Source organism: Trachypithecus francoisi, unplaced genomic scaffold (assembly GCF_009764315.1).
Source record: "Trachypithecus francoisi isolate TF-2019V2 unplaced genomic scaffold, Tfra_2.0 Lachesis_group5, whole genome shotgun sequence".
Lineage (NCBI taxonomy): Eukaryota > Metazoa > Chordata > Mammalia > Primates > Cercopithecidae > Trachypithecus > Trachypithecus francoisi.
Genome location: NW_022681470.1, coordinates 42500621 through 42521134, shown reverse-complemented (window position 1 = coordinate 42521134; position 20514 = coordinate 42500621). Strand labels below are relative to the sequence as shown.

General features: G+C 38.0%; 1 long non-coding RNA gene across 1 annotated transcript in view; it reads left to right on the top strand.

Moving 5' to 3' along the window:
* The first annotated feature begins 10395 nt into the window (after positions 1-10395).
* LOC117075632 overlaps positions 10396-20514 on the top strand; it is a 68955-nt gene continuing 58836 nt past the window's right edge. Inside the window, exons 1-2 of the long non-coding RNA XR_004434071.1 lie at positions 10396-10477; positions 12332-12395. This is a non-coding gene — a long non-coding RNA (uncharacterized LOC117075632). The remainder of the gene's footprint in view (positions 10478-12331; positions 12396-20514) is intronic.

Sequence of the window (20514 nt, the reverse complement as noted above, 5' to 3'; positions counted from 1 at the left end):
AGCCTCTAGGGCTCATTCAAATTCCAAAGAGAATCATTTACAAATTCATTGTTCTCCCTAATAATCATCGGTGGTCCCTCAAAGGAATTGCCTACAGTCCCCATCTCTCCTCTCTCCTATGGAAGAGAGCATATAAGCTTCTGTACCACGCTGGGTTATTAGGCAATCTTTCTCCTTAAGTTCCCCAGTGCTAACCATGTTAAAATAACGTGCCTTTTATCCTACTTATCTGTCTTTTGTCAACTGATTTTTAGTGATCCTTTGGAGGGTGAAGGGGAAGTTTTCCTTTGGTTCCTACAATAAGATGTACCAATATTACACTGATTTTCAATGCCATAGCTAATCATATTATATTGAGGTTTGTAAAACTAATGAAACCTACCAAGATTAGGATTATGGGAGGAGCCTGAATTCAGCTAAAATGTAGATGCTGTTTCTACAATCCCTTCCTGCTCAGGAGTCATGTGGCCAGAGGTCACAAGATTTGTTGCTTCCCCAGCTGCACCTATAGGTAACATCACTATTGTAGAACCTAAGATTGCTCTTTTGAGATGTTTTTCAGACTTACCCAACCTGGACTAGTCACTCATGACTCATCTGTCCTGTGGGCCCCCACCCACCCCACCACCGCCCATCCAGAGACAGACTCAATGCACACAGACTATTTTCCATACCTCTATAATTGCATCCCCAGCCAATCAGCAGTACCCATTCCCTAGTTCTCTTCCCACCAAACTATCCTTGCAAAACCTAACCTCTGACCCTTCAGGAAGACTAATTTGAGTGATAACTCCAGTTCTTCTGCATAGCTGGCCTTGTGCTAATAATTAATTCTGTACCACAGTACCATAGTCTCAGTGAACTGGTTTTGTTTGTGCAGTGGGCAAGAAGAACCAGTCAGGCAACTACAGCTATAATGCCATGGAAAATTGAAACGCATCTTGCACATGTCCCATGTTGGAAGAACTTAGAGGTGTTTTTCAATGTTTGTTAGAGAACATGAGAAATAGCCTGCCAGGCCCAGAATCCAGAGCTGTATCCACTAGTACTTTAAATCTAGTCAAATGGAACATACTCACTGGTGCTGAGAGACCTAGGTCCCTAGGGAAAATGAGCACAGCAATATACTAATAGAAGACAAATATTCAACCAACTATAAAGCTTTAGGCTTTAAAAAGACACAATCTTTTTATGGTTTCATTGTTATCATTTTGCATTCAGATTTATCAGTTAAAATGTGTCATTTTTATGCTGTAGTTCAAATGTTATTTCCCTTCTGAAAGGACACTAAAGACTCTAATCAAAAGATTATTAAAGTCTATGCATAGTTCAGATAATCAATAAAACACCCTCCAATTTTTCTCAAAAGTATTCTTTTCTTTTTTGCATACGTTTCTCCCCTGAAAGGGACATTATTTTTAAATGTCACCATGTCACAACCAGAAAAAAAGTCGATTAAGTTTCCTAGTATGGAAGCCCAACCTGATGAAGTGTATTTGTTTATTTATTTATTTCTCATTTCTTTCTTTCTCTTGTTCCTTTTGAAAAATGAAAGCAAAATCCTAAACTGCCCCCCGACACCCAACTGACTAAAAGGACCCCCTCTCAACCGAGGGGAAAACAGAGAAACCTTAAACACTGAGTTCCCGACCGTGATGGGATGAGAGGTCAGAGATGCCTTAGCGTGCCCCTTCCTTATTGATCTTTAACCAGAATTCTTTCCTAAGGAGTAAGCAGAAACCAGCTCTAGAAAACAAGAAACAGGCAACTCATTTCTTTACCATCTTCTGCCAGTTATCTGAGGCTGCTACCAGACTCCACCTACCTCTTGGCAGTTTCAACTGACAATTCACCAGTTTCACCATGCACCTCTTACTAAAAACTGACCACCATGTCTAGTTTTGAGCCACTCACAGAGGATGTGCAGTATGGGTTTCTGTGTCTTCTGCTTCACCTTTTGACATCAGAGGGCTGAAAACTCCACCCTCAGATCATGCTAACACCATCATTTTTTCAACATGTGACTCATGAAAAGGCATGAAGCTCAATTGCACATTTGCATATTCTCCCTTCATAAATATTCATGATGTCCCTTTAGCTTATTGAATATGTATATTTGGCTACCCTATTCAGTATGAATTCCTGTCTTACACTTTCCCTTCTTGAAGTGCCTGTTATCAGTTTCTGTCAGAGACTACACTTCCAAGCCTGTCAAAATGGCTACCTGTAGGCTACAATCCTTTATAAGAAATAAAGTTCTCCTTTCCTTTTATGAACCTCCTCATTCTTCAATTGACAATCTCAATTTTCCTGGTGACAGTGATTTCAAAGTATCTTAGAAAGGCTTGGTTGTTCTTGCCATAACTTTCAGAAGTTAAAGTGTCCTAGTTTTTATTTGGAGCCAACTATGAATATCGGACATGAATTTATCTTAACCCTTTTTTTTTGTAAAGGTGTTTGTTTATATTTTTAGCTTGTGACATGTCTTGAGATAATGAGTTCCATGTCCCATATGAGAGACAATCATTTATCTCTTACAGATAGAGTAAATAGGCCAGGAAAAGAAAGGTCCAGGACATAGTTTTCTGTCTTGGGAATCCAGACCTGGACCTGGCCTTGAAGCCAAAGGACTCTGGGCAACTGAAGAATATTCTGTAACTTTTGGTTCATTTGCCTTCCCCCTCCAGGGCAGAACCTGTGTCTTCGTACTTGCAGCACACAACAGTATCTAGCATATACTAGACCTACAATAACTGTGCTGTGAAAAACAATGAATGAATAGATGGATAAATGGAGGGAGGGAAGAAGGGAAAGAGGTCTGTTATGAGGAACTGGAGGAAACATGAGTGAGACAATTTTCCCACTTCATAATTTTGGCAATAGAATATGTTTCTGTACTAAATTCTCAACTCCTGAATTTCCCACAAAGCTCATAATTTATATATTTTATATGTGTATGTGTGTGTGTATATATATATATATATATTCATTCCAGAAGTCTGCTCTTCATATTTTACCTTTAAAATATGCTTATTGTTTTGTGTATATTCCTCTGCTTTAATAATTAAAGTAGAAATATTGTAGCTGAGAATATAAGAAAATACACGGTTAAAGTGAATTTACAGAAATAACAACTGATTGCAAGAAATATACCATTTTAGCCTGTAATCCCAGCAGTTTGGGAGGCCAAGGTGGAAGGATTACTTGAAGCCAGAAACTCAAGACCAGCCTGGGCAACAAAGCATTTCCACAAAAAGTTAAAAAATTAGTCAGGCATGGTGGTGTGGACCTGTAGTCCTAGCCACTCATGAGGCTGAAGTGGGAGAATCACTTGAACCTAGAAATTTGAAACTGCAGTGAGCTATGATTATACAACTGCACTCCAGTCTGGGCAATATGAGACCTCATCTTTATTAATAATAATTATGAATAAAATAAAATTTTAAAAAGAAATACATTATTTTAGTTACTGGGCATAGCTATAAACAGGAATAAGCAAGAAAACAACTTAGAAAAAAATAAAAAGAAACTGAGTGGGTTGGAACAGCAGCAGGGCAGCACTGACTAGGGAATAATTTCCATCATGAGCTACAAAACTGCCTAGTTTGGGAAAATCAGTTAAGTTATGATTTCCGAGTTCCTCATCAAAAAAACAATACAAATAGTATCTATTTTGCAAAACACACAAAATTGGAGTAAGGATCCAAATTAGATGATGATCAAGAATTACTCTATTATCTTCCCTTTTGCATGTTTCTCAAGAGCAAGAATTCTGTTTCATTTACCTTTGTACCCACAGTTTCTAATACATGCTATATTAGTCTGTTCTCATGCTGCCAATAAAGACATACCTGAGACTAGGTAATTTGTAAAGAATAAGAGGTTTAGTGGACTCAAAATTCCACTTGGCTGGGAAGGCCTCACAATCATGGCAGAAGGCAAAGGAGGAGCAAAGGCACATCTTACATGGCTGCAGGCAAGGGAGTATGTGCACGGAAACTGCCCTTTATAAAACCATCAGATCTCACTATCAGGAGAACAGCACAGGAGAAACCCGTCCCCATGATTCAATTACCTCCCACCAGGTCCCTCCCATGACATGTAGGGATTATGGGAGCTACAATTCAGGATGAGATTTGGGTGAGGACATAACCAAACCATATCACACGTCCAATATGTAAATGCATGAAAGTTGTTTTAGGTGTTTTAATCATTAGGCCATAGATTATCAAGCTGAGATCAGAGAAGAAATGCCAAAAACAAAAGGCAAATTTTTCAAAGTCAACATTGGTCTCTGTGTGTGTGTGCATGAGTGTCATGAGTGTAGTAAGAAACAAGAAAGGAAAAGAGAGGAAATTAGGGCAGTTTGAGTAGGGTGGTCAAAGCATTATCAAAAAGAGATATAGCTGACCTGAGCAACATGGAAAAACTCAAACTCTACAAAAAATAGAAATAGTAGTTGGATGTGGTGGAAGGCACCTGTACTCTCAGCTACTCAGGAGGCTGAAGTGGAATGATCACCTGAACCCAGGAGTTTGAGGCTGCAGTGAGCCATGATTGTGCCTCTGCACTCCAGCCTGAGTGACAGAGTGAGACACTGTCTAAAAAAAAACAGAAGACACATAGCTGCCTGATTTATTATGACAGCGGCATTAAAGACATTGTGAGGGGAAGACAGATTCCGTTTGTAAAGGAGGAAGATCCAGCTGTCTGAAGGTAGTGAGTTATCTCAATTGATTATTCACAGTGAGTTACAGATCCAACTCCTTGTTCTACTCTTTCCCTGCTTCTCAGTACTGCACTTGACTAAATTTTAAAAAAAGGAAAAGGAGGAAAAACAAAGAAACAAGGGAAAGGCATCCCCCCCCCCACCTCTCACCTTTCTTATCCATTTATCCAATGTATGCTTTTTTGTCCCATCATGTCCCATCTCCTGAGTGATGCTCTTCCCAATGGCTTTATTCCATACTGATTTCTACCTTCTCTCAACTCCTAAATGCTTTTTTAATGATTTCCACCTCTCTGTGTGGCATGTACCCCCTGCTATTTTCTCACTGCTTCATCTCTCTGACATTTTGTCAGTCTGCTAATTGTCCATCAAAATCCATTCTTCCCTTCTTTTATGGTTTCTATAACCCCTTGGAGTTAGGCAGCTGAATAATTATGTTCTTTCCAATGGAAAGAAAGTGAAAGTAATGTATGCCACTGCCAGGCTGGGCCCATAAAACCTCACAGCAGTATCTTTCCATCTTATTCCCCCTTCCTGAAAGCTGAATGATGTCAGTGAAGACCACAGCAACATGTTGAAGATGGTGGCTTTCCAGCAGTTTGGGTTCCTAAATGATTACAGTGAGCGAAGGCTTCCACCACCCCAGAATAATCAATAACAACCTTAACAATTACCCAAGGGAGAAATAAACTTCTACTGTTTTTAAGATATAACACTTTGGTTCTATTTGTTACAGTCTACCCTAACTAATAAAGATAGATATATCTCTTCTCTCTGTCCTCCAAAAGACCACCAGGGTGGCTAAATAGTAGAAAAGAGAGCATTATTAACAATGTCAGTTTGCAGACCAGGAAGAGACAGTCTCCAGAATGAACCAAAAATGCTGTCTTCAAAACAGGAATAGGTAAGTCGGGTTTTATGCCTCACAGCACCTGTATTACTCGATAGAGTCATACATATTGAGCAGCTTTAGGGAACAAGATAAACGTATTTATTAAGGGAGTCAAGCACATGTGCAATGGGGACACATATATGTAAGATACATCCAATGTTCACTTTGGGGTAGGGTTTTAGAATTACAACGAGGTGGAATTTGGCTTTTTGCATCAAAAGGTGAACTATAGGACACAAAGACAGTTTGTGCACAGCCGTTATAAACGGACTGAAACTGGTTTAAGCTCTGCAGTTGCTTATTAGAAAAGAATGTTTGCAAGGCCAGTCCCCTGTCCAATCAGAGTTGTAGTGGTTTGGGATGTAAGTCAGAGTTAGGAAAGCTCTGACAATTTGGCTGATATTTCCTATTGTTGGATAATTTAGCAAGAGTGTGGTTTGTTTTTGTAGCCATAAGAATTTAGGAAGTTGCCATGCCAGCCAAGCCCTGAACTGTCAACCTGTAGACAACTTTTGTTTCTTTAACCTTAGGCTTCATTTCAGTTGATAAAGGGGTGTCTATTTGGGTCTGTCAGATCATATCTCCAATTAGATAACATTTCTTAATCATACCACCCACTCCAGTACTATGTACATAATAGGTAAATGATAAACACCAAGATTATTGATATTTTACAAATTAAAAATAAATATTGCCTGTGAATCCAGAAAATCTGAGACAGGTCTCAGTTTACTTAAAAAGTTTATTTTGCCAAGGTTCAGAAAGTGTGCCTATGACACAGCCTCATCAGGTCCTGATAACATGTGCTCAAGTGGTCACAGCACAGTTTGGTTTTATACATTCTAGGGAGACATAAGACATCAATCAACATATGCGACATGAACATTGGTTTGGTCTGGAAAGTCGGGACAACTGGAAGCAAAGGCAGGAAGACTTGAAATGGGGAGGGGGCTTCTAGGTAATAAGTAGATAAGAGACAAATGGTTGCAGTCTTTTGAGTTTCTGAATAGACTCTGCAAGGAGACAATCAGATATACATTTATCTCAGTGAAAAGAGGGGTGACTTTGAATAGAATGGGAGGCAGGTTGGCCTTGAGCAGTTCCCAGCTTGACTTTTCCCTTTAACTTAGTGATTTGGGGGCCCCAAGATTTATCTTTCTTTCACATGCCAAATTAAAAATCAGTGAAACAGAGGAAAAATAGTATCACAGCGACATATCTAGGATGGAGAATAGCATTTGTGATGAAGTAGAAAATATGGGAGACCTGCATACTGCTCTGGAAAGATAGAATTTAGGAGATACTAAAAATATTATTGTTACTATTTTTTAAGTAGTATTCCTGTGCTTCTTAGAACTGCTAATAGAGATTCAAAAAAATTCAGGTTTTTGGTAAAGCATATGGGTCCTTTAAGAGAAAAATTTTACTTCTTAAGATATTTGTTATCAGAATCTTTGAAAATGAAATATTAGACATGTCAAAAACCATAAACAGTCATAAATCCTATGGAAACTACTGAGCTGGAATTTTTTTCAAGTACCATTACATAGGCCAGAGGCCTTTGTGCCTGTTGACTTGTATTATTATCTGGATGATCTTAGTTTGCATTAATGTTTACATCATAATTTAAATAGGGCTTTTACCTGTAAGTGTTATTTAATTAAAAATGCCTCTGGGTACAGTGGTGCACACTTCTAGTTCCAGTTATTTAGGAGGCTGAGGCAGGAGCATCACTGGAGACCAGGAATTTAAGCTGTGGAGAACTAGGATTGTGTCTGTGAATAGCCACTGCACTCCAGTCTGGGCAGCATAGCAAGACCCCATATCTTAAAAATATAAATTATTGAAGATCTATACATTCTCGAATCCTTGGCAGATATGATGAGATTTCTACAAATTGCCAGCAGTAGCACTGTAAAAAGCCACTGAAAAGCAATTGGTAACAACTCTTCCTAAAGTTGAAACAGATTTAGTATTTACATTGATCTCTAATCTATTTAGTCAAATATCAACCAGTCTAAGAGTTCTAAGTTGAGAGGTCTGTAATCTCTCTGAAAACAAGCGAAATTGAGCACCCTGTGCAGGGACTGTAGGGCTCTTGACAATTCATTGGCTCAAACATAGATCCTCAGCTTCTCACTGACATGCTGGTAAAAAAAGTTGGCTTGAGTGCCAAGAAGGGGAAAACTAAAACAACAACAACAACAACAACAACCTGAAGTACAAAGACGTTTGTTTCCTATCCTTAGTGGACTCAGAAGGAGGTCTTCTAGGTACAGAGGCAGAAGTGAGATATTAGGGTCCACCGTATTCAGAATATTTCTACTAAGAGATTGGGAATGGGAACAGTGGCATTTGTTAGCCAATCACAGAAGAATCCACTTATCCAAAGCATGTTTAAAAGGCTAGTGTGGTTCCAATACCTAAATCCAGCAATTTGATTAATTTGTGAGATTTTTGAAGGTTAATTTCTCCAATGTTGTCAACAGCATGGAGAAAATATTGTTTGTATTGCAGAATTATCTTCCTCATCCCAGCAATCTAATGTTGGAGATTTCTCTGATGATGCATTTCAGGATTACCCACTGCAGTTGATACTTTTGTATCCTCAGGTTCCCCATCCACGTGAATTCAACCAACCATGGATCCAAAATATTGTTTAAAAACTAAAACAATAAAAAGTAAGAATACATCAATTAAAAATAACACAAATAGGCTGGTCTGAATGCAGTGGTGTTTACAACTAACTGATCACAATCAATACAGAGTTCTTTTTCTCCACTCCCACTGCTTCACTTGACTAGCCTTAAAAAAATAAAGTAAAAATAATACAGTACAACATAACAGCTATTTATATAGCATTTACACTGCATTAGGTATTACAAGTAATCTAGAGGTGATTTAAAGTACACAGGAAGATGTGGTTAGGTTACATGCAAATATAGCCAAGCCCTGCATGACAACATTTGGGTCAAGGACAGACCGCATATCGTATGGTGGTCCCATAAGATTACAGTACCATATTTTTACTGTACCTTTTCTATGTTTAGATATGCTTAAGTAGATAAATACTACCTACATTTGTGTAAAGTATACTCTATGATACTCATTCACACAACAACAAAATTGCCTAAGGACATATGTCTCAGAACAAATTCCCATAGTTCAGTGACAGATGACTGTACTATGCCATTTTATGTAAGGGATTTGAGCATCCTTGGATTGTGGTGTCTTCACGGGTCCTAGGACTAATACACTGTGGATACCAGGGGATGACTCTATATGGAATTTATATTGGAACCCTTGTACTTCTCAACTAAATCAAATTTATTACTTTAGTAGCTCAATAAAATATCCTTTCAACTGAGACTATAACACATCATGGCACAAAACTTAAATTGCTTTCACTATAAATAGTGGGCAAAGTACACATAGAAAATTTGTGTTGGTAGACACTAAAGAGCATATCCTTTCTATATTCTGTCCTGCTAGTTTTTTTTTTTTTTATTCCAGAAAGTTATTTGATAACCACATAACATCTCAAGAACTATTTGGGTTTGAATTTCAGCTCTGACTTATATAAACTCTGGGATCTTCAGCAATTTATTCAACCTTTCCTTACCTCAGTTTCCCATTTATAAGATGATTAATATATATGCAGTACTGGTTTACATATAGTAATAGCTCAGTGAACCACAGAGATGACCCCCCAAATAGAAATTCTATTCCATACTTCTGTCCTGTTGAGTCAATTGCTCTAGCACAACCATAGCAACATTTAAGTATTTTGTGGGAATCTTAAACACAACATGCCCCAAATCACACTCATCATATTCTGACTGAAAACTGGTTCTTCCATTGTCTCCATTTTATTTTCTGAATTTGCTATAATTCTCCAATTTAAGCTAATTGGAAGCTCAAGTTGCATCCCCAATTTTGGTACAGTTACCACATAGTTTTCTTACTCCATTTTAAGTGTAAAAGGATTTCAAATCTGAAATCTGGCACAGAATTCTGTCTGCAGAGAAAACTGCACAGAAAATTTATAATGGGATATTTGAAGAAAAAAATGGCTTATCCTGAACAGCACCAGAAGTTTCATTTTTTTCTGTACTGTTGTAACTCAGTAGATAATGTTTACATTTGTGTATATGTCTTTCAACACAAATAAGTATGGTTGCTAAATAATATTATGCCACTAAACTTCTTGTTTAATGCTTCTTCATTATGATTCATTATAATTGTTTAATGCTTCTTCATTATGATGTGTTAGAAGTTTTTCAAAAGTTTATACTTTGTCTCTTAGTCACAATTAAAAAAGAAATAAACATGAACTCCCCAAATGAGCCACAGAAATAAATCAGCATGTCTAAATTTCAGAATGAGAAACAAAGATGCAATTCTCTCCTCAGACCAAACAAAGCAGAGATTTTCAAACTGCAGAGGTGCCACAGAAAAGGCTGAATTCTCAAGCATAGTGAGCTTAGACTTTATAGCTAAAATAGAAATTTCAGCTTTTAGAGCTGAAATAGAAGGTCAGAGCATTAACAAAACATTAGAACCTCACATTTAAAAATTAGTATGAGTTTTTGTTATTGTGCTAAGACCCTTACACACATGATTTCTTCTAGCCAATACAGGCACAGATTCAACAAAGATGGTGCCTTTTGTGAAAGGCATATATATTGTGAAAACAGAATATTCACCTTGTCTTCTGACATTGTAAAGACCACCCATATTTGCACAGATGCTGCTGCTGTAGTACTTTCAGGCAAGGCCAAGGCTTTTTGAAAAGCTGGTCATGGCCCAGTGATCAATGAAGAACTCAGGGACATCCCAAAACTCAGGACTATAAGGTAGGAGAAAGACATTAACCCCTGGCCTGAGAATGAGATTAGAACCCTAATATGCCTCCCGTTAGACTTAATTCAGAGCAAGACTGAACCCCAGTGAGCCAGTCATGAATGGAAATCACCATACTTTCCCTTTCCCACTCACCTTTACCACTACCTGCCAGATATTCAAATGAATTCAATCGTAAAGAGATTCTCCCCTTTAACTCTTTTTCTTTTTGTGCTAATTAACATTTGGATTTTTTTTCTCACAATACATAAATTTACTTGTTTCTTGAGGCCCATCTAGAAAAATCAAAATTCAGCCAAGGCATCAACATATCATAGGAACTGTTTCCCAATTTCCATGGCAGAGGATGGCACATGGAAAATTCTTAGGAGCTGTAAGCAATTCAGATAAAAGGCTAAAAAGAGGGAGGCTGGATTCATATATTCCTCTTTGAACCTCAAAGGCACACAGTTGAGTTAATCCTACTTCTTTGTCATCGCATGCTATCTCCACAGGCTAACAGAAGCTCTCATCCTTGTTTAATGTATTTTTTCTCTTCACCCCCATCCCCATTCTAATTTTCCTTCCTCCTGTAGAGGAACTCATTCCATTTTGTTTAATGTATATCAGGTATATATGTATGTCTAAAAAACTGGAATATTTGCTTGCATCTTTATACATTTTAATTCAGGTAAATGATACTACGTCATTGTTCAAATTTCATTTCTTATTTTTTTCACTCAGCACTGAATTTCTAGATATATTCATGTTGCTGCATGTATATTTAAGTCATTACTTCTGACTGCAGTGGAATATTCTAATGCATTCTTCCAGTGTGTCCTTTATCCATTTTCTAGTAATAAACACTTAGTTGCCGGCTACCACAAAGATGGATTGAGTATTCTAATATATATGATGGGTTTCTCTGGAGTAAATAAACAGGAGTGCACATTTTGGCTCAAAGAGTATATACAGATCAAATTTCCCTCTATGCTGCCAGATTGCTTTTCCAAATAGCTGTGCCAGTCTGGACTCGCTTGGGAAGTGTTAAATGTATTCCTTTTGTTGTTTACTTTTGCTTTTGTTTTTGAGACAAGGTCATACTGTCACCAAGGCTGGAATACAGTGGTGCAAATGTAGTTCATCCAGCCTCACCATCCCAGACTCCAGTGATCCCCTACCTCAGCCTCCTGCTTCAGTCTCCCTAGTAGCTGGGACCACAGGCATGCACCACCACACCTGGCTAATTTTTTTATTTTTTGTAGAGACAGAGTCTTGTTGTGTTGCCCAGCCTGGTCTTTAACGCCTAGGCTGAGCAATCCTCCTGCCTTGGTCTCCCAAAGTGCTGGGATTACAGGCATGAGCCACTCTGCCCAGACAAGAGTGTATTCTTAACCAGCATTTGTATCATCCAACCTTCTACTTACTGTCAATCTGATCTGTGTAAATTAGGAATTTTAAAATTATCATTTATCTAATTGTAACCATAATAGGTTCATTTGCCTGATATGCAGTGAGTCAATAAACTGAGACACTTGGGATACAGCAGAGAAAGAGTTTAATAATTGTAGGGCAGCTGAATGAGGAGACAAGAGGAAACTTCAACTATGTCTTCCCAAGAGTTCTGGGGTTGTTTTTAAGAGGTATTAATGGGGATTGAAGTGTGGGAATCACTGATTAGACGAGAAGCTCAGAGTGATACCTTGGGACAGGAAGATGAAGAAACCACATTTTTGGTTCTGAGTCTGTTTCTGGGTGGGTGGGCAGTCTTCACACTGGTTGGCCTCAGACCTGCTGGAATTTGAAAATGCCATAAGCTCTTGAGCAAGAAGCTGCTATCATTCTAGCATCAGAAATTCTGTCTATAGGCACAATGCGGGAGCAGGTACCAGGTGGCCAGCATCCTAAATGACTCTCAGCAGCTGCAGAGAAGTGAGTCAAAGTGCACCAGTGCACTGTGAATAATGCCTAACTATAATTCTGCCTAAAGCCTGGCTTGTAATTCTTATTAACCCAGTGAGAGTGGTTCCATAACTACTATTGAACTTGACTATCTATCTATCTATCTATCTATCTATCTATCTATCATCTATCTACCTACCTACCTATCTATCTATATTTTGGAGACAGGGTCTCACTCTGTCACCCAGGCTGGAGTGCAGTGGTGCAATCTTGGCTCACTGCAATCTCCATCTCCTGGGCTCAAGTGATCCTCCCACCTCAGCCTCCAGAGTAGCTGAGAACACAGGTGTGTGCCACCATGCCCATTTAATTTTTTGGTTTTTGTAGAGATGAGATTTCACCATGTTGCACAGGTTGGTCTTAAACTCCTGGGCTCAAGTGACCTGCCCTTTTGGCCTAATAAAATGCTGGTATTTCAAGTGTGAGGCACTGTGGCCTCATCCCTTTTTACACATGCTAACAATTTGGGTTTCCACTTCTATGACTTACCAATTCATATATTTCCCCCATTTTTCTTTCTCTCTTTTTTTTTTTTTTTTTTGAGAGAGAGTATTGCTCTGTCACTCAGGCTGGAGTGCAGTGGCCTGATCTCGGCTCGCTGAAAGCTCCGCCTCCCAGGTTCACACCATTCTCCTGCCTTAGCCTCCGGAGTAGCTGGGACTACAGGGGCCCGCCACCACGTCCAGCTAACTTTTTGTATTTTTGGTAGAGACGGAGTTTCACCGTGTCAGCCAGGATGGTCTCCATCTCCTGACCTCGTGATCTGCCCGCCGCGGCCTCCCAAAGTGCTGGGATTACAGGCATGAGCCACCGCACCTGGCCTTTTCCCCCGTTTTTCTACTTGTTTTCCATCTTGTTCTCCTTGATTTACAGGTATTGCTCATGAATCTAGATCAGGTTGTCCAATCTTTTGGCTTCCCTGGGCCACACTGGAAGAAGAATTGTTTTGGCCTACACATAAAATACATTAACACCAACAATTGCTGATGAGCTAAAAAAATAAAAAATCACAAAACATCCCATGTTTTAGGAAAGTTTATGAATTTGTGTTGGCCTGAATTCAAAGCTGTCCTGGGCCACATGCAGCCCATGGACCACAGGTTGGACAAGCTTGCTCTAGATAGTAATCCCTTGACATTCTTAGACATTTGCTGGAGTGCAGAAAACGATTCTGTAAAACATGGTACTTGGGCATGCTGAGTGCTTTTGAAAATTGAAAGGCCTCAGAATCAAATAAGTCTCAGAAACAATTTAAACTTGTCTTGGGTTCCCCGCCCCCAGCACAGGGAAAGACTCTCTGGAATTTCCTTATCTAACCAAGAGGCCTTCTTAACAACAACAACAACAAAAGTAAAACAAGAAATCTGTCTCTCTCTTTCTCTCTCTCTCTCTCTCTCTCTCTCACACACACACACACACACACACACACACACACAAATTGCCTTCTCTCCCCCACCCTCCACACCGCCCTTACCTCCTTACCTATTATGGAGAAGACAGAAGAATGCAACTACACCTGGATGGACTTTTCCACAAGATAATGCCTGCTTCTCAGGCTCATTCAAATTCCAAAGGGAATTATTTACAAGTTAATTTCTGCCTTGGGTCCATTCATTCTCCCTAATAATTATTTACTGCCCCTCAGAAGAATTGTCTGTATTTCCCCATCTCCCCCTTCCCCTATGAAGAAGGATATAGAAGCATCTGTACTCCATGGCATCGTGGGTAATTACTCTGTGATTCCCTCCCCCGCCCCCCATGCACATTAATATATTTGGATGCCTTTTCTCCTATTAATCTGGGACTTTTGTCAGCTGATTTTCAGGGAACCTTCAGAGAGCAAAGGGAAGGTTTGCCTTGGACCCTAAAAGTTGCAACCGTCCACAGTCTGTCATCTACCTTTTAATTTTATGTTGTCCTCTGTTGAAGAGAAATCTAATTGTGCTACAGTCAAAGCTATGTTTTTCTCCTCTTTTAGTGCATTTTGATCCTGCTGAAATAAGGTATTCCAATCCTAACTCACAAACATATCCTTCCATATTTTCTTTATAAGATTTTAGCTTCACCTCTCACTTTTAGGTCTTCAGTTCATTTAAACTTTATTTTCATATATGGTATGAGCTAGGAATTCAAATTTATTTTTCTCCACCTAGTGATTCTGTTTTCCTCAGTACCATCTACTAATGATCTATTCTTTCCTCATAATGAGATACCACCTCTATCATATGCTGACTTCACATTAATATGTGAGATATTCTGAGTTCCTTTTCTCTTTCATTGGCAGTTTCTATTTCCATGACAAACTTCACTTTTTAGTTTTGATTGCTCATATCTTCTAAAGTATCCCTCTTTCTCTTCTTTTGCAAATTTGTCTTTTCATGTACCTTTATTTTTCTATATAATTTTAGAATCAATTTATCAAAAGCTCCAAAATAATTTTATCAGAAAATTTGTTAAAAAGACTTTGAATGCATTCCTTAATTTGAAAGGAGCTATCATCTTTAAAATTTTACAGCTCCCCATAAATGAGCATGGTATATGGTACTATTGATACAGGAGCTAAAAGAAATTATTTACGCAGATAGTGAACGTGAGAGTCCTTGGCAGAGCTTCCCTTTTAACAAAAAGCAGCCCCCAAAATCATTTCTTTTCTAACAAAGAGCAGCCTGAAAGATCAAGCTGCAGACATAGATAAGGACGGTGGAAGCTTGCACGGGTGAATGTCAGCAGCTGCGCCAATAGAGAAGGGCTACCTGAGGGCCAGATGTGTTCAACATGGAGGCTCCATTTTCCCTTTTCTTTGTCACCACGTGTACAGTAAAGGAAGAGGCAACATGGCACCAGCCAGTTAGAGAACCCATCTGCATAATAAAAGATTAGCGTGGGGTGGCCAGATTTTCACATGCTTTGTAAATGGCACACCTAGTCTGAACCAGTTCTCCAGATGTATTTGATACGGAATCAAATTTTAAATTAAAATGTCTATCTACAATAAAAGAAATGGACTGGTTAGCCAGTTTTTAACACTTTATGCTAATGGCACACTTGGTCTGACCAATCTTTCGTGTTCTGTGTAAATCAGACACTCCTTCTCAAGCTCACCTATAAAACCTCTTGCATTTTGCTGTAGACCAGAAAATCGCTTGGGACCCCTCTCTACAGGAGAGAGCTTTTTTCTTTCTTTTGCCTATTGAACCTCTGCTCTTAACCTCACTCCCCTTGTGCGTCCGCGTCCTTGATTTCCTTGGCATGAGACAATGAACCTTGGGTATTACCTCAGACAAATGATGCCACTTCACTATCTTATAATATCTTCTTTTGTGTCTTTCAATAAATTTCTCCTAAAATATTCTCCATAAAAGTCTTGTGCATTCTTTATCCTATTAACTCCTAGATCTTTTATAATTTTTTTGCTAATATGAATGTGATCTTATTTGCTATTATCTAGTCAATTTCTTTTATTGCAGATAAACATTTTAATTTAAAATTTGTTTCTGTATCAAATACATTTGAAGAACTTTATTAATTTGAATAGTTTATCTATGGATTATGTCAGGTTTTTTTCTATCAATGAGTATGTCATCTATAATCAATGGTTTTTGTTTTGTTTTGTTTTTGAGACAGAGTCTTACTCTGTTGCCCCGGCTGGAGGGCAAGGCATGGTTTCGGCTCACTGCAACCTCCACCTCCCGGATTCAAGCAATTCTCTTGCCTCAGTCTCCCGAGTAACCGGGATTACAGGCATGCACCACCATGTCTGGCTAATTTCTGTGTTTTCAGTAGAGACGGGGCTTCCCCATGTTGGCCAGGCTGATCTCAAACTCCTGACCTCAGGTGATCTGCCCATTTCGGCCTCCCAAAGTACTGGAATTACAAGTGTGAGCCACTGCACCCAACCATCAATGGTTTACTTCTTATACTTTCATTTCTTTTGTCTTGTGGCACTGTCCAGGACCATAATGGATGGATATACAGGCTGACATATGACAATTGGCTTGAGTTGTTTGATGATATTCACCAGATCTTCTATATTTTGCTATTTTATGGACATTATTTTCAATTTCTGGGGTAAGTATAATGAATTCTCTAACTATAAATTGTTAATTTAACTACTTATCCACACAGTTCTGTCTGTGATTGTTTTCTATATTTTAACTATATGTTGTTTGGTGTATATTCCTACTGGTTCATATCTCCTTAGCCCTTTGTTCATTTTACCAGTATATATATTTCATACCTTTATGATTTTTCTCTTTTATCTCCCAAAAAACATGAAATTATTGGAATATTTGCAAGAGCTGAGTTTTAAAATGATCTAGACTAATTTGTGTGTGTAATTTCATTTATTTGACACTTATAAGACCACTCAGCTGTTCTATATCTTCCTGAGTTAGTTTTGGTCAACTTTTGCTTTTGTTTTTTAGTAGACTTTATTTTTGGAGCAGTTTTAGGTTCACAGCAAAGTTGAGCAGAAGGTACAGAGATTTCCCATATACTCCCCATACATGCTGATATGGTTTGGATACTTAGGCCCTCCAAATCTCATACTGAAATGTGACCCCATATGTGGAGATGGACCAAGTGGGAAGTGTTTGGGTGATGGCGGAAGATCCTTCATGAATGGCTTAGTACTTTCTTCACAGTAATGAGGGAGTTCTCACTCTATTAGTTTGCAGGAGAACTGGTAGTGAGAGAGCCTTGGCACCTCCTCCTCTCTCTTGCCCCCTCTCTGACCACGTGACACACCTGCTCCCCTTTTGCCTTTTGCCATGAGTAAAAGCTTCCTGAAGCTTCACTAGAAGCAGATGCTGGTGCCATGCGTCTTGTATAGTCTGCAGAACGATGAGCCAAATAAACCTCTTTCCTTTATAAATTACTCAGCCTCAGGTATTTCTTTATAGCAATGCACAATGGACTAATACAGATGCATACTTCCTCTGTGACCAACATCCCCCATCAGAGTGACACAGTTGTTACAACTGATGAACCTACACTGACACACCATCATCACCTAAAAGTTCGCAGTTTACATCAGGGTTCACTCACTCTTGGTGTTGTGCATTCTGTGGGTTTGGACAAATGTATATACCATTATAGATTCATACAGAGTAATTTCACTGATTTTTCAATTCTCTGTTCTCTGCCTATTCATGCCTTCCTCTCTCTCACTAACTCCTGGCAACCACTGATCTTTTTACTGTCATCACAGTTTTGTCTTTTCCAGAATGCCATACAGTTGAAATCATACAGTATATAGACTATACAGGTTTTTATGTAGACATGTTTTTTGACTCCTCTGAGCAAATACCAAGGAGCAAGATTGCTGGATCATATGGTAAGACTATGTTTAGTTTTATAAGAGACTGCCAAATTATCTTCCAAAGTGGCTGTACCATTTTACATTCTTAAGAGCAAAGAATGAGAGTTCCTGTTACCCTACATCTTCACTGGCATTTGGTGTTCTCAGTGTTGTAGATTTTGGCTGCTCTAATAGGTATATATGATACCTCATTGTCAGTCTAATTCACATTTTCCTAATACTATATTATATGGAGCATCTTTTCATATGCTTATTTGCCATCTATTTATCTTCTTTGGTGAAGTGACTGTTGACGACTTTGGTATATTTTTTGGTCAAGTTTTTGTTTTCTTATTTTTGAGTTTCAAGAGTTCTTTGTATGTGTTGGATAGTAGTCCTTTATCAGCTGTTTTTTGCAAATAATTTCTCTCCATCCGTGGCTTGTCTTCCCATTCTCTTGACAGCATCTTTCACAGTACAGAAACTTTTAATTTTAATGAAATCCAACTTATCAATTCTTTCTTTCATGGATCATGCCTTTGGTCTTGTACCTAAAAAGTCATCTCCAACCCCAAGGTCATCTAGATTTTCTCCTATGTTATTTTCTAATAGTTTTATAGCTATGCATTTTTCATTTAGGTCTGTGATTCATTCTGAGTGAGTTTTGTGAAAGGTGTAAAGTCTGAGTCTAGATTCATTTTTCTTGCATGTGGACAGTTGTTTCAGTACCATTTGTTGAAAAGACTACCTTTACCCCATTAAATTGTTTTTGCTCTTTTGTCAGAGATCAGTTAACTATATTTATGTGGGTCAAATTCTAGGCTCTCTATTCTGTTCCAACGATCTATGTGTCTATTCTTTAGCCAATACTACATTGTCTTGATTACTCTAGCTTTACAGTATGTCTTCAAAAATTGTAAAGCCAGTCCTCTACTTTAATTCTTCTTGAATATTAAAGTAGCTGCTTGGCTATTCTGGGCTTTTTCCCTCTAAAAATAAACTTTAAAATCAGTATGTCAATATCCACAGAATAACATACTGGGATTTTGATTGGGATCGCCTTGAATCTATAGATCAAGTTGGGAAGAATTAGAATCTTCATATATATACACATACACATATATGTGTATATATACACACACATATATATGAAGATTCCATATATATACATATACACACACACATATATGTATGTGTATATATATGAAGATTCCAGTTCTTCCCAACTTGATCTATAGATGCATATATATGTATATGTATGTGTGCGTGTATATATATAGCTTAGGCTTAAGCTATCCTCCTGCCTTAGGCTCCTGAGTAGCTCCAACCACAGGCAAGTGCCACTATGCCCAGCTAGTTATTTTATTTTTTGTAGAAACGGAGTCTTTCTATTTGCCCAGGATGGTTTCAAACCCTCTCCTCAAGTGATCCTCCCACTTTGGCTTCACTTCTCAAAGTGGTGGCATTACAGGCGTGCGCACTGAACCCAGCCTAGAAATGAAATCTTGACAACATTGAGTCTTTCTATCAATGAACATGAAATATCTCTCCATCTATTTAGTTCTCTGACTTCTTTCATCAGATTTTTGTAGTTTTCTACTATAAATCTTGCAAATATTTTGTTAGATTTATATCTAAGTATTTCATTTTGTGGGGTACCAAAATAAATGGTATTACATTTTTAATTTCAAATTCCATTTGTTCATTGCTAGTTTATAAGAAAGTAACTGGCTTTTGTGTATTAATCTTACACTCTGCAAACTTGCTATAATTGCTTGTTAGTTCCAGGATTCTTTTTCTTTTTCTTTTTCTTTTTGCCTGTTCTTGAAGATTTTCTACATAGACCATCATGTCAGCTGCAGATAAAGACAGTTTTATTTCTTCCTTTCTAATCCACATACCTTCTACTTCCTTCTCATATCTTATTGAATTAGCAAAAGCTTACAGTATAATGCTGAAGAGGAGTGGTAAGAGAGAACAGCCCTGCCTTGTTCCCGTTCTTAACTGGAGAGTATCTAGTGTCTACCGTTAAGTATGATGTTCACTGTAGGGTTTTTTCCCAAGGGATAGGGGGTGATATTTGAAGTTGAGAAAGTTTCCCTGTATTTCTAGTTTGTCTAGAGTTTTTATCACAAATGAGTATTAGATTTTGCCAAATGCATTTTCTACATCTATTGATAGAATTATGTGATTTTTCTTTTTTAGTCTATTGACATAATGGATTACATTAATTGATTTGTAAATGTTGAACCACCCTTGCAAACCTGAGATAAATTCCACTTGGTCATAGTGTATAATTCTTTTTATATATTGTTGGATTCAATTTGCTAATATTCTTTTGAGAATTTTTACATCTATGTTCATGAGAGATATTGGTCTGTAGGTTTTTGTAATGTTTTTCTCTGGTTTCGGTATTAAGTTAATGTTGGCCTCATAAATGAGTTACTAAGTATTCTCTCTGTTTTGTCTTTTGAAAGACACTGGTATAATTTGTTCCTTAAATATTTGGTAGAATTCACTTGTGAACCTATCTGAGCTTGGTGCTGTCTGTTTGGAAGGTTGTTAATTATTGATTCAGTTTCTTTAATAGATATAGGCCTATTCAGATTGTTTTTTATCTTCTATGAGTTTTGGCAGATTGCGTCTTTTAAGAAATTGATCTCTTATCAAATTTGTAAGCATAGGCTTGTTCATAGTATTCCTTTATCATCTTTTTGATGTCCATGGGATATTACCTCTTTCATTTCTGATATTAGTAATTTGTGTCCTCTCTATTTTTTTCGTAGTTAG